Raw genomic sequence first — 16,934 nt, 5'->3', positions numbered from 1 at the left:
CTACTCCCAGACAGGAGGAATGTAAAGTGAGCAGCTTTAGTAGGTACAGCGGGGCAGCCAACAGCCTAATCTCCTCACAGACTGCATCTAGGAAGAACGCCATCAGGGAAAACATCCTGACATGCTATATTAGGGGCAAGGTGAGATTCTAAAGACAAGGCTAAAAGAGAGACAGCAGAACAATTCTGTTAGAAAAAGAACTAGAAATTTGGGGTTAGAAGGAGAGAAAAATGAGAGAGGAGTGGGTGATAAATAACGGAGCAGTGTGGTTAAAAAGCTTTTAAGAATAGGGATGTCAGCCGGGTGCAGTGGCTCACAACTGTAATCTCAGCACTTTGGGAGGCCGAGGCGGGTGAATCACCTGAGGTCAGGAGTTTGCGACCAGCCTGGCCAACATGATGAAACCCGGTCTCTACTCAAAATACAAAAAATTGGCCGGGTGTGGTGGCACACGCCTGTAATCCCAGCTACGCAGGAGGCTGAGGTAGGAGACCCACTTAAACCTGGGAGGTGGAGGTTGCGGTGAGCTGAGATCGTGCCATTGCACTCTAGCCAGGGCAACAAAAGCAAAATTCCTTCTCAAAGAAAAAAAAAAAAAAAAGAATAGGGATGTCGAATATTTGATTTTAAATCATTTGTGTTGCATGAAGTAAAAACCTCTCTCTTCCCTTTATTTCACTCCCTCCTGCAAAATGTCCCTAAACCTTTGGTTACATTTACTACATGAGTAAAAGCTCTGTGAGTTTTAGTGGAAATAAAGGAAAAGAGCGAATTCTATGTTTAGGTAGAGACCAGAGTAAGGATAAAAAAAAGAAGCAGCCACAAGATGCAGAGGGAAAAATACATTCTCTGGCTGAGCGCAGTGGCTCTCACCTATAATCCCAGCACTTTGGGAGGCCAAGGCGGGTGGATCACTTGAGGTCAGAAGTACGAGACCAACCTGGCCAACATGGTGAAACCCCATCTGTACAAAAATACAAAAATTAGCTGGGCATGGTGGCACGCACCTGTAGTCCCAGCTACTCTGGAGGCTGATGCAGGAGGATTGCTTGAACCCAGGAGATGGAGGTTATAGTGAGCCAGGATCATACCACGGCACTCCAGCTTGGGCAACAGAGTATACATATATACAACATATATGACATATGACATATGTTGTATATATGTATGTTGTATATAATGTATATTATATATGTTATATATGTTATGTATATAATATGTTATATATAATATATGATATATGATATATTTCATATATTATATATATGCTATTTGCATAAGTGGGAATTCGGAGCAAGAGGCGACCATGAGCCCATAAGCTCTCCCAAAATTCACAGAAGCATAGGAGAGGCACTGGTCTTCTCCAGAGCCAAGTATGGGAGCACTAGAAAGTTAGGATTAATCACATCTAGATCTCACAGGGCATAGTCACCCTTACTTCCATCTAAGTTACATAAGCAACAGGAAATATGTCATCCCATAGAGCCATAAATCTCAAAGATCCTGAATACAACAGTAGAAATACTAGAAAATAAGACCAGCAATAAAATGGTCAACTGGATGGCAAAACAATCTCCACACTCAAAGCTTTAGGAATGACATGATATCGGAGAAGCTGCCAGCCTGGAGGCTCTGGCAGTGTTGAAGAGCCATTAGCTTGGCCATCTTTGTTCTCCAAGGTCGTGGCTGGTTTTGGCTACCCTAGTCCACCATGTCTGTAACTGGAGAAGTCTGGCACTATTGTGAAGTTAGGGTTTTTGTGTGAAGAGAAGATACATCTGATTTCCCTCCAACTGAATTCCAATGGAAAAGACTCAAAACAGTGTTTCTCAAACATGAAAAAAAAAAAAAAAATAGAGAGGGCCAGGCATGGTGGCTCACACCTGCAATCCCAGCACTTCTGGAGGCCCAGGAGAGAGGATTGCTTGAGGCCAGGAGTTCAAGACCAGCATGGGAACACAGTGAGACGCTGTCTCTACAAAAAAAAAAAAATGTAATTATCTGGGCTTGGTGGCATGCCCATAGTCCTAGCTACTTGGGAGGCAGAGGTGAGAAGATTGCTTGAACCCAGGAGTTCAAGGTTGCAGTAAGTTATGATTGTGCCCCTGCACTGCAGCCTGGGCCACAAAGTGAGACCAGGTCATAAGAAACAAGGAAGTAAAGAAAAAAAAGAAAGAAAGAGAGAATGAAGAGATATAGGAGGGGAGGGAGAGAGGGAGGGAGGGAGGGAGGGAGGGAGGAAGGAAGGAAGGAAGAAAGGAAGGAAGGGAGGGAGGGAGGGAGGGACGGAGGGAGGGAGGAAGGGTGGAAGAGAGAGGGAGAGAGAGAAAGAAGAAAGAAGAAAAAGAAAGAAAGAAAAGAGAAAGAAAGAAAGAAAGAAAAAAAGAAAGAAAGAAAAAGAAAGAAAGAAAGAAAGAAAGAAAGAAAGAAAGAAAGAAAGAAAGAAAGAAAGAAAGAAGAAGGCAAAGAAGGAAGGAAGGAAGGAAGGAAGGAAAAGAGAAAGAAAAAAGAGAAAGAAGAAAGAAAAATAATGAAAGAAAGAAAGAAAGAAGAAGAGAAGAGACATGTGGACACCTTTTTAGTGTTGAGTTAAATTATTTTTATAAAGAAAGTTACTGAAGGCTGCAGTGAGCTCTGATTGCACCACTACACTCCAGCTTGAGCAACAGAGTGAGACCCTGTCGAAAAAAAGTAGAAAGCGAGAGAGAGAGAGACATATGGACACCCTTTCAAACTGTGTTGACTTAAATTATGAAATGTGCTCCAACTAGATATAAACTCAGGCTTAGGGCATTCATATAAAATCCAAACAAAATAGAAAAGCCAATAAAAATCATGTTAACAACATGGATAAAATGGGATAGATGAGGTTTTGCTGAAAAATAAGTGGCAGCTCACCACATGAGCACAGCCCTGACTGCTGCCAGGCATGTTCCTGTGACTTCAGCCAGCCTGGTGTGATGACTCAATTATCACACTGCTTTTTCTTTTTTTTTTTTTTTTTTTTTTTTTTTTGAGACGGAGTCTTGCTCTGTGCCCCAGGCTGGAGTGCAGTGGCGCGATCTCGGCTCACTGCAAGCTCCGCCTCCCGGGTTCACGCCATTCTCCTGCCTCAGCCTCCCGAGTAGCTGGGACTATAGGCGCCCGCCACCTCGCCCGGCTAATTTTCTTGTATTTTTAGTAGAGACGGGGTTTCACCGTGTTAGCCAGGATGGTCTCGATCTCCTGACCTCATGATCCACCCGTCTCGGCCTCCCAAAGTGCTGGGATTACAGGCTTGAGCCACCGCGCCTGGCCCACACTGCTTTTTCTTTATTTAAACTTCTGTGAAAACTTCATTTATTCAGCATGCTGCAAAATCACTGGGCTGTCCCTGGACTCCAACATATAACTTCCCTATTAAGGCCACCTTTGTTTGTTTTCTCTCATGAGCCATTGACAATAGTGGGGCCATCTGATAATACACACAATTGGAGTCGTGATTGAGTGCAGATGCCCATTAAGCCCCAGGCTAAGTGTTTTGCAAGCATAATCTCATTTAGCTCTCACAGGGACCCCAGCGCAGAAGCAGAACCGATTATTACCACCCTTCGACAGCTAAAGGCACTCAGGCACAGCGGGTGAGTGCTGTCCTGGGTCACACAGCTGGGATGTGGAGTGAGTCACAATTTGAACACAGCAGCCTGATCCAGAGTAGACCATTTTTACCACTTCTTTAAACCCTAGTCACAAGTAGCTGGATTCAGATGACCCAGGATATGCTTTTTTTTAAAGATTATCTTGAAATAAAAATCCCTCTTGTTTTCATTTTATAAAAGATTTGCACACCCCCAAGATTCACCCAGGGTATCATCTGAGGCTCTAGGCCCGAGTCTGAGAGCCTCGGACCCAGGCAACGTGACCTGAGGAGCCATTGAGCAAGCCAGTGGCTCAGAGCAACACTGGGAGATACACTCCAGGCCCCTGGGCTCCTCGGGCCGACTCATAAACCAGCCCCTGGGAGATCCTGGGCCTCGGGGACACCTGGTTTTGAGGGCAGGGGAGCCTGGGGGAGCAGGGGCAGCTCCATGTTGAGCAACAGTGACAGTGGCAATAATGATGGCAGTACCAGAGCTCCTGGGTGGCTGTGACAACAGACACCTGTCATGGCTGTGGTGGCCACAGTTCTGAAGGCGCCAGCCCCCCAGTGGGAGTGGAGGTGGAGGTGAGGAGTTGGTCAAAACTAGTTGAAGAGGTAGGGCGACCTCCATATCAGGAAGGAGGCCGATTCACTCAGGGCTAGAGGCTGGCAGCTCTGCCACAGCAGAGAAGAACCTATGCAGACACAAGCCCTATGCCCAAGCTGCCCATTGACTAGATGCCCCTACCCCAGATCTTCACCCTGGGCCACTCATCCAGGCCTCCAGGATCTAGCAGAAGGACTCTGCCAGCATCCCAGGGCAGGGGAGGCAAGATGGAAAGTGCTCACCCCATCTGCAGAGAAAAGCCGGCTCTGAGTTGTTTCTGTGAAATAAGAGATTGTAGACAAACTGATGAGAAAATGGACTGAGAAGAAAAAAGGGAAGAAAGTGGGGAGGGAAGAAAGAAGGAGGGAGGAAGGGAAAGTTTTGAGATTGGAGGAGTGTCAGAAACCTGCACATTCAACTCCTTCTCTCTCTGTAATTCTTGCTACAATGGCCCAACCAATCAGAGGAAATCCATATCCTCTTCCATAAAGATGATTCCATGCAGATGGTTTTTGAAAATTAGAGAAAGTGTCCCATACACATCCCTAAAAGCTCAAGTCATTTCCACTACTCGGTAAAGGGCGGAGGGAGGAGAAGCAACTGCAGGCCACCATCTTCTCACTAAGTGTGGGGAAGGCCCCCCTGGGGTTAATTATAACTCAGTAGTGCAAAAGCCAAATAGTCTTGGATTTGATTTTAGAGCTTCCATTCTGAGTTCAAAAGACCTTCGGACGTGGGCCGGTATCTCCACGCGGGAGCTGCTGGAAGTCATAATTTCACAGGATTTCTGCAGAACCAGCACTACAGCATCCACTTTCTTTCACTAGTCACCCCCACCACAGGGAAGAAGAGGAGGCAAATGAGAGCAGAATTCATGAGCAGCAGCCATCTCTTCTCATCCCATGGGGAGCCGGGAAGGCTTGGGTAAGTTCCCCTCCCTCCATAAGATCGGGGGTAGCTTAAGTATTCCTGCAGACCCTTTCCCCTTCATCAAGTAAGGGACTGGCACTGCCTTTCATCTGAAAACTTCAGAGCCATTGAACTGCCCAGTGCCCAGGCCGGTGTTGCTGGCAGGTCATGAAAGAGGGCTGAGCAGAGGAAGGAGGACTAGGGTAGCTAGTGGCATTCCCACAGCGTGGCTTGGCAAGGAGATGTGGGTTTTCCCTGGGTTGAGTGGGCACTGAGGAAGGTTGGGAGAATTTCATCATCCTAAGAGGCTGAGAAAAAAAGTAGATAGATGAGGCTCAGTCAGAAGTTGCTCACCAGAGGATCATGTCAGAAGGACCCACTGGAAAGCCAGCACTCAGACCCCTGCCTGGCAGAGGGAACAGACAGCCAGATAGGAACAAAAGAAGTGATGCCAGCAGAAAGAAGACTGTAACCTCATACAGGGAGTTACATAAAGCAGTGTTCTGATCCTCTTCCCTCTCCTGCCTCCTTTCCCTGATATCTCAGAGAAAGTAGAGAACGGGAGAGCAAACCTCATCACCTCCCTCCCTGCCCCAAGCCACGGAAGCCTCAAGTGCCTGCTTGGGAAGAATGCACTTTTTTTTTTTTTTTTTTTTTAACATCCAGAGACTCTTTCCTTTTTACGGCTTTATTGAGATGAAATCCACATACCACACAATTCACCCTTGTAAAGGGTGCAATTCAGCCAGGCATGATGGCTCATCACGCCTATAATCCTAATGCTTTGGGAGGCCAAGACAGGAGGATCCCTTGCGCCCAGGAGTTTGAGACCAGCCTGGACAACATAAGGGGACTCCATCTCTACACAAAATTTTAAAAATTAGCCCGGCGTAGGGGTCGCACGCCTGTAGTCCCAGCTACTCAGGAAGCTGAGGCAGGAGGATCACTTGAGCCCAGGAGTTTGAGGTTATATAGTGAGCTATGATTTTGCCGCTACAACAGACTGAGATCCTAAAAAAATAAAATAAAATGAACTAAAGTATACAATTCAAATGTTTTAGTATATTCACAGATTCATACAATCATCTCCACAATCTAACTTTGGAACATTTTCATAGCTCCAAAAAGAGTTAGATGTCAGTCCCTATTTCTCCCCAAGTACCCCCAGCCTAAGCAACTGTGAAATCTACTTTCTGTCTCTATAAGTTTGGACATTTCACATAAATGGAACCTTGCAATATGTGGTTCTTTGTGATGGGCTTCTTTTACTTAAGATAATGTGTTCAATATTCATGTGTTCATTATCAATATGAATGCAAGATAATGCATTCATACTGCAGCATGGATCGGGACTGCCTTACCTTTTATTGCCTAATATAGTCTATAGTATGTGTATACATTTTACTTTATGCAGTTATTATCCATGTTATCAGTTAGCAAACATTTGAGTTGTTTCTACTTTTGGACTATTATGAATAATGATATTATGAACATTCAAGTACAAGTTTTTGTGTGGACATAATGTTTTTGTTTCTCTTGGGGATATAACTAGGAGTGGAATTGCTGGGTTGTATGGTAACTCTAGTTTTAACTTTTTGAGGAACTGCCAAATTTTTCCACTGCAGTTACACCATTTTACATTCTCATCAGCATGTATGAGGGTTCCAATTTCTCCTTATCCTCATCAACATTTGTTATTATCTATTTTTTAAACAAATTCATAGCCATCCTGGTGGATGTGAAGTATCTCATTGTGGTTTTGGTTTGCATTTCTCTAATGGCTAATGATATTGAGCATCTTTTCAAGTATTTATTGGCCATTGACATATCTTCTTTGCAAAAATGTCTGTTAAGAGCCTTTGCCTTTTTTTTGGAACAGGGCCTCACTTTGTTGCCCAGGCTGGAATGCAGTGGTTTGATAACGGCTCACTGCACCCTAGAAGTCCTGGGGCTTAAAGTAATCCTCCCACTTCAAATTCCCGCGTAGCTAGGACTACAAGTGCAAGCCACCACTCCCTGCTAATTTTTTTATTTTTGTAGAGACAGAGCCTCCCTATGTTGCCCAGCTGGTCTCCAATTCGTGGGCTCCAAGCGATCCTCTCACCTCAGCCTCCCAACGTGCTGGGATTATAGGTGTGAGCCACTGCACCCGGTGCCATTTTTAAGTTGAGTAATTTGAATTCTTCCTATTGAGATGTAAGAGTTTGTTAGGTATTCTAGATACAAGTTTCTTATTTGATCCATGATTTGCAAATATTTTCTTCCATTCAATGAGTAATCTTTTCATGTTCTTGAGGATGTTCTTTAAAGCATAAAAGTTTTTAATTTTGATGAAGTCTTATTTACTTTTTTTTTTTTATTGCTTACGCTTTTGCTGTTATATCTAAGAAGGTTTTGCCTAACCCCAAATCATAAATACTTCTATTTTTCTTCTGAGAGATTTTAGTTTTAGCTCTTACATTTATGATCCATTTGAGTTAATTTTTGTGTAAGGTATGCGTAAGGGATGCAACTTCATTCTTCTGCATGTGGGTAGTCAATTATCCTAGCACCATTAATTGAAAAGATAATTCTTTCCTCCACTGAATTGTCTTAGCATTCTTGTGGAAAATCAATTGACTATAAATGCAAGGGTTTATTTCTGGATTCTTAGTTCTATTCCATTGATCTGGATGTCTATCATTTTGTCCAGTGATGCTTGGTAACTCAACATGAAGGGAGAGGCCTGAGATATTATTAAGAGAACCTACAAGTGGGAAAGAGGGTTTCACAGAGTCCAACTGGTCACTGGGAAAAAGTCCATCATTTCACATTTGTGCCTCAAAGAGTTAAGACTTCTCCAACCACTTCTAGTGAAGGAACATTCCCAAACCCTATCATGTCTGCTTTTCCAAATGGGGTACATTAAATGATCCATTTCCCTCAGCTGCTATCATAAATGAGTGTTGTATTTTCATAAATTATTTTTCAGCACTGATTGCGGTTATTCTCTTTTAATCTGTTAATCTGGTGAATTACATTATTAGATTTGCTATAGTAGATATATCTGATGCTTCCATTTCTAGGATAAACCTAACTAGGTCATTTTCTATTTAATACGTTACTAGATGAAATGTGCCATTATTTTGTTTAGGATTTTTGCTTCTAAAATCATGAATAAATTTGACCCTTTATTTTTTCTTTTTCATTCTGGCTTTGGAATCAAGGTCATCACTAGCCTCGTAAAATGATTTGAGGGGATGTTGCCTCTTTTTCTAGTCTCTGAAAGGGTTGGTATAAAATTAGAATTGTCAGTTTGTTTGTTTTTAATTGAGATGGGGTCTCACTATATTGCCCAGGCTGGTCTTGAACTCTTGGCCTCAAACGATCCTCCTGCCCTGGCTTCCCAAAGTGCTGGGATTACAGATGTGAGCTACCATGCCTGGCCTAGAGTTGTCAGTTCTTTGAACGTTTAGTAGAACTGTTTCATAGGTTGATTTCAATCTACTAATTCAGTTTCTTCAACTGTTATAGATTTGTTTGGTTTTCTTTTTCTTTGCAAGTGAGTTTTAAAAGTTTTATTTTCCTAGAAATATGTCTATTTCATGGAAGCTTTCAAACTATTAGCATAAAGTTGTTTGTAGTACTTGCTTATTTTTTTAAACTGTTGCATTTGTAATTATGTCCCTTTTTCATATGTTATATTGTTATGCATCCTCTTTCTGACTTAATTAAAGTTACAAGGTTTTATTTTATCTGTCTATTGAAAAAATACAAGTTTGGGCTTGGTTGAGCATCTCTACTGTGTTTTTCTTTTTTTTCTTTCTTTTTTTTTTTTTTTTTTTTTTGAGATGGAGTGTCACTCTGTCACCCAGGCTGAAGTGCAGTGGCCGGATCTCGGCTCACTGCAAGCTCTGCCTCCCGGGTTCACGCCATTCTCCTGCCTCAGCCTCCCGAGTAGCTGGGACTAGAGGCGCCCACTACCTCGCCTGGCTAGTTTTTTGTATTTTTTAGTAGAGACGGGGTTTCACCATGTTAGCCAGGATGGTCTCGATCTCCTGACCTCGTAATCCACCCGTCTCGGTCTCCCAATGTGCTAGGATTACAGGCTTGAGCCACTGTGCCTGGCCTCTACTGTGTTTTTCTATATTATTTCATTAATGTGTGCTCTTCTCTTTATTATCTTCTTGTATTTTGTTTTCCTTGCTGCTTAAATTATGGTTGGTTGTTTGTGGGCATGATATCAATATCTATTAAAATATAAGTGGGTATATTAGTCCATTCCTGCTGCTACAACAAAATATCTTAGATTGGGTAATTATAAGTAACAAAAATTTATTTCCAGGCTGGGCACGGTGGCTCACACCTGTAATCCCAGCATTTTGGGAGGCCAAGGCGGGTAGATCACGAGGTCAGGAGATTGAGACCATCCTGGCTAACATGGTGAAACCCCATCTCTACTAAAAATACAAAAAATTAGCTGGGCGTGGTGGTGGGAGCCTGTAGTCCCAGCTGCTCAGGAGGCTGAGGCAGGAGAATGGCGTGAACCCAGGAGGCAGAGCTTGCAGTGAGCCGAAATGGTGCCACTGCACTCCAGACCAGGGGAGAGAGCGAGACTCCATCTCAAAAAAAAAAAAAAAAAAAATTAGTTCCCACAGTTCTGGAGGCTGGGAAGTCAGTCCACTGATGAAGGCCCTTTCAGTGTCAGGGGACGATTTGCCCCCTGCTTCCAAGATGGTGCCTTATTGGTGAGTCCTCACGTAGCAGAAGGCAGAAGAACCAAAGGGACTGGGTGCCCTCTTCATCCTCTTCTGTAAGAGCACTAACCCCGTTCATGAAGGCAGTGTGCTGGTGATTAATCACTTCCCCAAACGCTCCATCTCTTAATACTATCACATTGGGTATTATTTCCAACCTAATGAATTGCAGAGGGACACATACATTCAAATCATAGCAGTGGGCATTCTCTTAGGCCCAACGATTCCACTTTAGTTCTATATTCTATATTAATATTAGAAAATGTTGGCCGGGTGCGGTGGCTCAAGCCTGTAATCCCAGCACTTTGGGAGGCCGAGACGGGCGGATCACGAGGTCAGGAGATCGAGACCATCCTGGCTAACACGGTGAAACCCCGTCTCTACTAAAAAGTACAAAAAACTAGCCGGGCGAGGTGGCGAGCGCCTGTAGTCCCAGCTACTCGGGAGGCTGAGCCAGGAGAATGGCGTAAACCCGGGAGGCGGAGCTTGCAGTGAGCAGAGATCCGGCCACCGCACTCCAGCCTGGGTGACAGAGCGAGACTCCGTCTCAAAAAAAAAAAAAAAAAAAAAAAAGAAAATGTTTAAAAAGATATATGCATAAGGTTGGATGTCAGGTGCAGTGACTTATGCCTGTAATCCCAGTACTTTAGGAGGCTGAGGCAGGAGGATTGCTTGAGTCCAGAAGCTCAAGACCAGACCAGCCTGGGCAACATAGTGAGACCTCTATTTTAAAAAAAAAAAAAAAAAAGATGGGCTTTGCAACATTATTTATAACTAGAAACAATTAGAAATCACCTGAATGTAAAGATACAGTCATACTGTGGAATACTGTTCAGCTGTTAAAAGGAATAAGGCAAAACTAATATCTATTGACTTGAAAAGATCTCCATAATATAATATTAAGGGGATGCAATGAAGAAAAATAGGTAAAGAATGACAGCGTTTTTGTTTTAAAAACTGCATACGTTCACATATTTATATCCCTATATGTAGTCCCACTGGATGCAGTCATAGCCATTCAGCCCTAAGGAGCCACTGCTAATTCCATCCAGAGGTGAGATCCTTCAAAGCTGGGGAAGCCTCGTCTCCAAGCACGTAGGTGCTCCCTACCTCTGTAGACAGCTTCCAACCATAACCTCAGGGCATCACTTCCACCCCTTACAAGTCCTAAGACTGGTTTAGGTGAGAAGTTCTGAGAGGACAGGGTGGGGAGAGGAGTTGGGACTCTGCAGGCCTTGGGAACCATAATGACATTCCCAACCCACATCCTCTCCCACCCTTTCAAGGCCATTGGTTGTGAGTTATTCATACTTCTCCCTTCCTTAGGGAGGCTGGATTCTGCCCAACATTCCTTGTGCTCCCCAAAAGTGCCTGGCACCCATTGCTGGCCTCCCAGACAGCCGATCTGATTGACTTCTTCCTCTTCCTGGGTGGGCTTCCGTATCTCTTTGAAGTCCTCAGAGTACCCGAGGTCCCAGGTTAAATGCAAATGTAGTGTCTGTAAAAAATCCCATGCGTCAACTTGAAGCAAATGCCTTTCCCAGTAAAATTCTTCTACTTTTCCACGTAGCTTTGCAAAAGTGATATTTTTCCTCTCCCCATTCCCTAATTACCCCAAAATATGTGCCAAAAGGGGAAGATGTGACTTGGCAGGGCAGAAGTCCCCATTGCTTAGCATATCAGAGAAGAAATTTACAAGATGTCTGCCTTTGTTTGCCCTGCCATTAAACCTCCAGTTCTGACCATGAGGTTTCTGAAGGAGCACTTTTGGAGGTAGGAAACTGGATAGTGACAAGTTTAAGCCTAGAAACTATGTCATGGGCGACACAGTTTAAGGAAGACTTGGGGGTAATGGGGAAGTATGGCATGACAACGGTTACTTCCTAGGGAAGCCGTCATATATAAAACAGGCTGTCTGGCTGAGTGCGGTGGCTCATGCCTGTAATCCCAGCACTTTGGGAGGCCGAGACGGGTTGATCACGAGGTCAGGAGTTTACAACCAGCCTAACCAACATGGCGAAACCCCGCCTCTACCAAAAATACAAAAAGTAGCCAGGTGTAGTGGCGTGTACCTGTATTCCCAGTTCTTCAGGAGACTGAGGCAGGAGAATCTCCTGAACCTGGGAGGCGGAGGTTGTAGTGAGCCAGGATCGTGCCACTGCACTCCAGCCTGGGTGACAGAGCGAGACTTTGCCTCGAAAAAAAAAAAAAAAAAAAAAAAAAAAAAAAAAAAAAAAAGGCTGTTTTACTCTTCAGTTCTCCAAAGGATCAAAGGAGGAAAACTGCAGCAAATTCCAAACAGACAACATCAGCTCAGTAAACATAACCGTTTACATAATAGAATGCAGAGCCTGGTGAAGAAGGGACCAGCCCATCACAGGAAGGGTTCCAACAGGGAGACTGGAGAGGGAATGCCTGCAACGGGTGAGAGGCTGAAATGGATAAGCCCAAAGACCCATGTTGCAGAGGTTGCAAATTGATGATACACATGTCATTTGAAGGAAGCAGATGTGTTTTCTTTACTAGTTCAATGTTTGCCTACAAAGTGTTTTTGTGCTTCTTCTTAGTATTATCATTGTATAAATAAAACCTGCATTTCAAAGTTCTCTTGTAAAACATAACAGAGCTGAGAGCCTCCTTTATATGGGACATATGTTCTTCGGTTCACACAGCCTCCGCCACTCCCTATTAATACCCAGTGTCCAAGTATCAATTGACATTTGTTATTCTGCCTACACTGTAGAGCTTTTTTTCCCTTACAGTCAGCCCACTTAACTCATATATATTATTACCTGTATTCTCTGTGTAGGCATTTGAGTGAGTGGCTTTTGTTGCATTCTGTGGTGTCAACCTTCATTTGAAACAGTGATATAGAGCTGTGTTCACCTCACTTCTCCCTCTCGCCCTGTGCCTTCTGTCATTGTGAGCTGCCCTGAGATTTGTAGCACGTGTGAACAGCACAAGAGGTCAACAAAAGGCACAGCTCTGTAGTGAGACCCCGGGGAACTCAACAGAAACGAGCAAGGCAGCTCCTTGAACTTGCCACTGGCAGATCATGAAACCACACCACCTCTTCAGGCCAATGGCCATTTTACATTTTGAAAGGGACATTATTTCTTGTTGAAGGAACATTACTATCTAGTTGACTCCTATCTAGGACAGCATAGAGTCTCCTATTACTTAGTGAAACCAGCAACAGGCAGAATATGCACCAGAGAGAAAAACTAGCTTGTCTGCTATCCTGGAATAAAAATAAACAAGAGTTTGAACTAGCCTGGAATAAAAATAAGAGTTTGAACTACAACCTGAATCAAAGGAATGTTGGGAGTTTTCTATTAGCTCAAAGCAAAGTTCCTAGAATTCATAATAATATTGTTAGTAGCTGACATTTGTTAAATGCTTCCTGTGCTAAACACTTGGCACGTTTTATCTCACATAGTCACATAACAACACTATGGGATAGGTGTTATCATTATACAAAGAAACTCAGGCACAGAGAGGTTAACTCCAAGTAAACCTTGAGTGATGGAGTGAGTGATGGAGCCAGAATTCAAATCCAGGTGACCTGACCCAGAAACATTAGAAAAATATAGGAAAATACTGTCAAGATTTGATATCTAATTTCCCATGGAAATTTCTTTTCTCTACGATTTAAATGACTTTGCTACATTTCTTGCCAAGCATGCCAAGAACATAAAACACAGAAGTCCAGTTTTTCATTTCTCTGGTTTATAAATTTATAAAAATTAAACTAAAAATAGCCCCCATGTTGTTTCATTCTTAAAATATACAATAACTTTAAAAGAAAGTTTCTCTGGAACTGAAGTTCCTTCTGCAGAATCTGTTTCACATTCAGAATTTGAGATGGAATATAAAATAGGAGAATGTTCAATGTCTGCAGTGTCAGATATTTTGCTCAAGGTTCTGTACCTAAATGCTGTGCTTGGCATGCGGAACTGAATTTCCATTATGTTCAGTCAAGCAAGATTTGACTGACAGAGAGGTCATTTATTACAATGATCCTGCCAGGTAGCCTGGGGAGACCATTTTGGCCTCTGAGATCGTGTTATATTTTGAGGTATTCATGCAAAACTAAACTCTCTTTCTCTTTCCTCTAGTTTCCGATAATCACTGTCTGAATCAATATTTATAGAAAAACTATCAGCGAGAAATCCCATTTGCAAATGACTTACAGTTTTAAGTGAACCTAATTTCTTTAAAACATATGTATTTGAAAATCCTATGTGTCAAATAAACATAAATAATGCTAATAATTAATAATGATAGTATTCAAAAAATAGAGATGTGAAGTATATATTTTCCTAACAAGAAAGCCTAACATATTTTTAATAAAACTGTATAACCACATTCCTGTAAGTTACTCCTTCATTAGTGAAAGAACTAAAATTATCCTGTTGTAAGAGAAGAAAACATTTTGACATGGAAGACAACTCGAAATAGTTTGAAGTATAATGCTTTATTAGTGCACGTAATAAACTTCTACTGAACACAAATACATGATTTTGCTGATAGAAAATCAGTTTCTCATGCTTTCACTAAATGAATGGGTTAGACAAACATTTAAAATATACTTAATTTAAGGGTGTCAAATTAATAACCTGTTTTGGGTAGACAGGGAGTAGTGCTTTGTGCTCTTGTTAAGCCCTTGACAAGAGTTTGAGAACACCAAGTACTGTGTCCCGGAGGGCAGGTCCCACAGAGGCCACAAGATGTCGCTTTCTGACAGCCTGTTGCTTGCAGCTAATCCTACCACAGCAGAAGGAAAAGAAGGTGAGGAGGAGTGTTGACCATATTTTGATGTAATAACCAGAAGTGCATCTGTTAGGATATACAACAATGGATGCAACTAGATCAACAGAGATTCCCTTATAGTATCCCTAAACTTAAAACGCATTTTTTTTTCTTCTTCATTTTCTTTTTTCACTGGAGCAACCCGGAGTATGTTGGTGTTGATGCAGATGTGGGATACTGAACTAAAATTTTTCTATCATTACTTTCAGTCTTCACAGACATCTGGCAGGATGCCCTGAGGAATATTATAATCCCTGTTTTACAGATGAGAAAGACAAGGCCCCTAAAAATTGCAATTGGCAAATGAAAATTTCAGTGACCAGGTTTCTTGACACCCAACACCCCAGCTGAGGCTTATGCGCTCTGCCCCTCTCCCCAGTCCTCATATGGAGGTGGTTGGGGGCAGGCTTGGACTATTTTGCTTTTTGGAAATTTATTTAAAATATTTTATACTAAACTGTCTGATATGAACCCATATTTATTTATGTGCATAGAACAAGGCTTCAGATAAATTTCATGGGTGCTCTAAGCCACTTTGGGCTATGTCTGGAATGGGTTTCCCAAGGAAGCTCACTCCATTGTTTAGGGTGTGTATTAGTTTGCTAGGGTTGCCATAACAAGGAACAGACTGGGTGGCTCAAACAACAGAAATGTATTCTCTCACGCTTCGGGAGGCTAGAGGTCCAAGATCAACATGTCAGCAGAGTTTATTTCTTCTGAAGCCCTCCTCCTTGCCTTATAGATGTGTCCTCACATGGGCTTTCTTCTGTGTGTCCGTGTCCTAATCTCTTCTTATAAGGACGCTAATCAGATTGCATTTACCTTAATTATGTCTCTGAAGGCCCCATCTCCAAATATAGTCACATTCTAAGGTACTGTGGGGTTAGGATTTATTTATTTATTTATTGACAGAATCTTGCTCTGTCGCTCAGGCTGGAGTGCAGTGGTATGATCTCAGCTCACTGTAGCCTCCGCTTCCCGGGTTCAAGCAATTCTCCTGCTTCAGCCACCCAAATAGCTGGGATTACAAGAGCGCGCCACCCAGCTAATTTTTGTGTTTTTGGTTGAGACGCGGTTTCACCACGTTTCACCTGACCATATTGGCCAGGCTGGTCTCAAACTCCTAAACTCAAGTGATCCGCCCACCTCTGCTTCTTAAAGTGCTGGGATTACAGGCGTGAGCCACCGTGCTCGGCCTCAGGCTTTAACAAATGAATTTAGAGGGGCACAATTCCCGCCCGTAACAGGGTGGAAACATTGAGAAGCCTGCATTATTCCTTCCAACTTTTTCGCATGAGAATGATAGAGTTCTAGTCTGCGTCCTTATATCTACAGCACCAGAGAGTTTAACGTGTGTCTTTCTTTCTCTAAGAAAGCTTCCTAGTTAATCTGCTATTTATGTGTGACTCCTTGGTTGCATTTTATGGAAGTGGAGCTGGGAGAAATGATTTCTGATCCCCATTCTTGAGGTAAGGAATTAAATTCAACTTTAAAACAACTTAAATACAGGAACAGATGTATACTTACGAGTATATTTTTTTTCTGAAAAAAGAAGGAAATTCTGCTGATTTGGGACAACATGGATGAACCTAGAGGACATTATGCTAAGTGAAATGAGCCAGACACAGAAGGGCAAATGTTAGATGATACCATTTATGCGAGGAATCTAAAATAGTTGGACTCAGAGAAGCAGAGAGTAGAATGGTGGTTGCCGGGGGCTGAGGGGAGGGAGAACATGGGGAGGTGTTGGTCAAAGGATATAGTTTCAGTTACGTGGGATGAACAAGTCCTAGAGATCCACTGTACAGCATGGTGTCTAGAGATCACAATACCATGGCATATACTTAAAAATGTCCTTAGAGTAGATCTCATATGTTAAGTGTTATCACGAAATAACAATAATAATAAACAGTAACAGGAAACTTTTGGAGGTGATTTATATGTTAATAGCATTAATTGTGGTGATGGTTTCACAGATATATACTTACCTCCAAATTCATTAAAGTGCATACTTAAATATGTACAAATTTCTGTATATCAATCCCACCTCAGTAAATTAAAAAAAAAAAAAAAAAAAAGAAACTCTGGACTAGGGATGGTGGCTCACACCTGTAATCCCAGCACTTTGGGAGGCCAAGGCAGGTGGATCATTTGAGGTCTGGAGTTTGAGACCAGCCTGGCTAATATAGTGAAACCCTGTCTCTATAAAAATACAAAAATTATCCAGGTGTGATGGCGGGCGCCTGCAATC

This window comes from Macaca nemestrina, chromosome 14, assembly GCF_043159975.1.
Source record: "Macaca nemestrina isolate mMacNem1 chromosome 14, mMacNem.hap1, whole genome shotgun sequence".
Lineage (NCBI taxonomy): Eukaryota > Metazoa > Chordata > Mammalia > Primates > Cercopithecidae > Macaca > Macaca nemestrina.
This window is presented reverse-complemented; position numbering follows the sequence as displayed.